Raw genomic sequence first — 3,363 nt, forward strand, 5'->3', positions numbered from 1 at the left:
AGATGTTAAGATGCATGAAACACCTAAAATCAAATTAAACAGCACACAACTGGTGGATTTCAATATCCCCCCCCCATCCCATTTACAGTCCATGTTTGCAGTCGTGCAGCTCTGACTGAAACCAGTATGAGACAACGTTATTCTCTATCGCACACAGTCTATTTACAGCAATACATGAAAATGTTTACCTTAAAATATAAATGTAATTATAAAGGTATAATTACAGATATGCCTGCACGTCTTTGAGCCACCTCAAATTACAGTTTCAAATTATAACAATAAAAAAGGATCGAATAAATGACCTTGATTAATTTCATTACAGAGCAGAGTGAGCGCCACTCAGCACAGGGTAAGCTTACACTGCCTGACCTCATTTCATCCGGCCTCCTCCCTGCACCCAAGAGCTCCTGATGGCACATCAGGTGAGTCGTTCCTCCCAAAGACAGTTGCTAAGCAATCAGCTGCAGGGTTATAAATGTTGAGTGCTTGATATACAGCACATGGGGGTAGAGATTAACTCTTTTTTTTTTTTTTTTTTTTTTTTTCTCCTTCTTTCCAGGTATTAAGGGAACCAGGGTGGCTCACCTGAACTGCACTGGAAGAGTTTGGAATCAGAAATCAACCCAGATTTAAGGCAGCCTTCAGTGTTTGTGTACAGATTGAACTGATTTATCGTGCGTGCTATGTGCCGAGTTGCAAAACCTTGCTATATTAGTGATTTAAAAGGAGGAACAATTTGATTTGTCATTACTAATAGGGATGTAACTAAATTAGTCTCCCACATACTTTATGCTGATGAGGTCTTGCTTAGATTTCCCTTTGTAGATTTACATCCTCACTAGCTTTAATCACAGCTAAGAAACATATTGTATGAGTAATACTATTATGAAATACTGAAGTATTTTCAGAGGGGTTTAGAAACCCAAGAAAATCATAGAAGTCAAAATCAAAGGTAAGCTTCAATATTCAGCCCTATGTTGTACATTTGATTAAATATTAATTCACAGCAATGTGTTGGGTACTTGCAACCAAGCTCTCTTGACCCATTTGAAATGCACAGTCACGTATATAAACTTGGCATTTGAAAAAGGACAGGTCAACGCTGTAGATCCCACTTAAATCTTTTCTACAGTTCTTGCTTAATTAGTGGTCTAATCCTACTCCTATAAGTTGTTGACTTGCTCGCAGTTGTGGAATTAGGAAAATATTGCTGTAAGATAGATATGCAGACTTTGGGGAAAAAAAGTCTCTCTCTTTAATACTTTTTTTTTTAGTGTTTTGATTGGTGTGGGGGTTTTTGGTTTTTTTTTTTTTTTTCTTTTTTTTTTTAAAGCAAAACAATAAGAGATGAAAGGAAGACAACCAAATCCTGGTTTAGTCAAAGAATGTAACTTCTCCTACCAACAGCAGAATGTCTGGATGGGAACATTAGAAATTGGGCTGCTTTCTGGTTAAAAAGAGGAAAAAATGAAAAGCCACTGGGTAACTTCCTGAACTACAGTGGGATACAATGTGAGAAAAGAATCAGGAGGCTCCTTGAGCAAGCTGGGAAGCTGAAACATCCAGACTACAGCAAGACACTTCAGCACTTGTCTTCATCAGTGAAGCTGGGAATAGACGGTGCAGGTTAGCAGAGTGCTGCCTCTGCCCTGCAGCTCAGGGGGACATTACAGCCTTGGCCATGGCCAAAACATCCACAACTATCAGTGAGCAATTTGCTACTGTCAGCCCGTGCTTTGATGACCAAATAAATTCAGCACTGAGATGGAGCCACCTTTTTTTCCCATCCACAGTCATTCCTCAGTGCCAACTATCTTGCATTGAAATTTCTTTAAGGTTTTTGCTTGTGTGAAACTGTTAATAGCATTTCATTTGGTATCAAAGCTTTGATCTCCCCCACTTAAATACCACATTAATGCAGAGCTCCCCTGGGTGGATGAGTTCACAGTATTAGTTAACCTCTTCTGCTGGAAGTCCCAAATATGATTTAGAAATAATTCTGTGCATTGTGACAGAAACAAAAACTCATCCTTAATTAAAATTATAAATAAAAGGGATTTCTATCCTTAGACTAACCCGAATTCAGACAGCAGCTTTGTGCTGCCTTTTCACTGCATTAAAGGAAAATTAAAATTCTGCATGCTCAGCTTGGGAGTCTAACTTCTGGTCAGAAAGCAGGGCATTTTCCTGAATAGCGTAAAGCACCTGTGAGCAATAAACTAGCTAAATCCTCAAAACATTTAGATTTTGATCCTTCTTTTGGGAATAGAAACTGAGCTGCGGATTTTTGGGAACACCCAAGTTTCATTACTGCTGTCAACTTGTAAATGTTTTATTGCTATTTAAAACCCCTTTAAGAAGAAGACCTTCAAGGTGCTGTTGATTTGATAAACGAAGGGATCAAGCTCAAATTTTGCAAGGAGCCTCTCAGTTGCTACCCACAGATTTCTGACTTCTTACTGGGAATGTGCTTGTGGGTGCCTGACCACATAAATGCTGGTGGAGCAGAGCTGTCTGCAGCCTGAGCTTTCCACCTCTCTCTTCCCAGTAGCTGTTGGGTGTTCTCAAGCACAAAAACAAGTTTATGGGGACTTTACCACGCAGTGCCAGAAGTCTACTTTTTGTTGCCAGTAGCAGTCACTTCATTGCAGGATCCAGTCTATGCTTCTTGGGGGGAGGGGGGGGAGGAATGGTTTATCTAATTACATTTTTATGTTATATTTCCAGGTTCTGACCTGTAACCAGTCAATTGAATGCTGCAATCACTAAGAACTGTGCTCATCCTTCTGCCCATGTGATTCCTGCCAGCCTGGTCCTGGGCAGCACCAAGGCTGCTGTGGAGGCTGCAGGGTCAATCCTGCAATCCTTCATCCCTGTCTATGGGCTGACAGAACCCAGAGCCCACATCTTCTTGTTTGGGATGACTCCTGCCGGTGCTGTATCATTGTATGAAAGTGAGGGCATCGCCACTAGCACATCCAGCAGTGTCCTACCACCCTGCTGCTAAGGTGAACTGAATCCCAAGTTAATTCCACCACCGATGTTCCTTTATAATTTCAAGGGAAAAGCAAACCCCTGTTTAGAGTGGACAGGGCTGCCACCTGGAGGCACCCCAGTTTTCCTACATAGTGGAGAGAGGGAAGCGTCTGTGTGAGGCGACTGCAGCTTCAGAGATGTCTGACCGGTCCCGTAGGACATTTATGCAGCCACGTTTTGCAGCTGGGAGATGTCAATTTTGGCACCGCAGTTAAGCAGAGGCTCTATGCCAGAGGCCTTTCTGGCGTTAAGGATTTAATCAGGGAGCACGGTGGTTATTTTGTTCCTAAACTCAGCCAGAGCACTCTCACGGGTTTTCTCTCCAAG

This window comes from Corvus hawaiiensis, chromosome 5 (assembly GCF_020740725.1).
Source record: "Corvus hawaiiensis isolate bCorHaw1 chromosome 5, bCorHaw1.pri.cur, whole genome shotgun sequence".
Classification (NCBI taxonomy): Eukaryota; Metazoa; Chordata; class Aves; order Passeriformes; family Corvidae; genus Corvus; species Corvus hawaiiensis.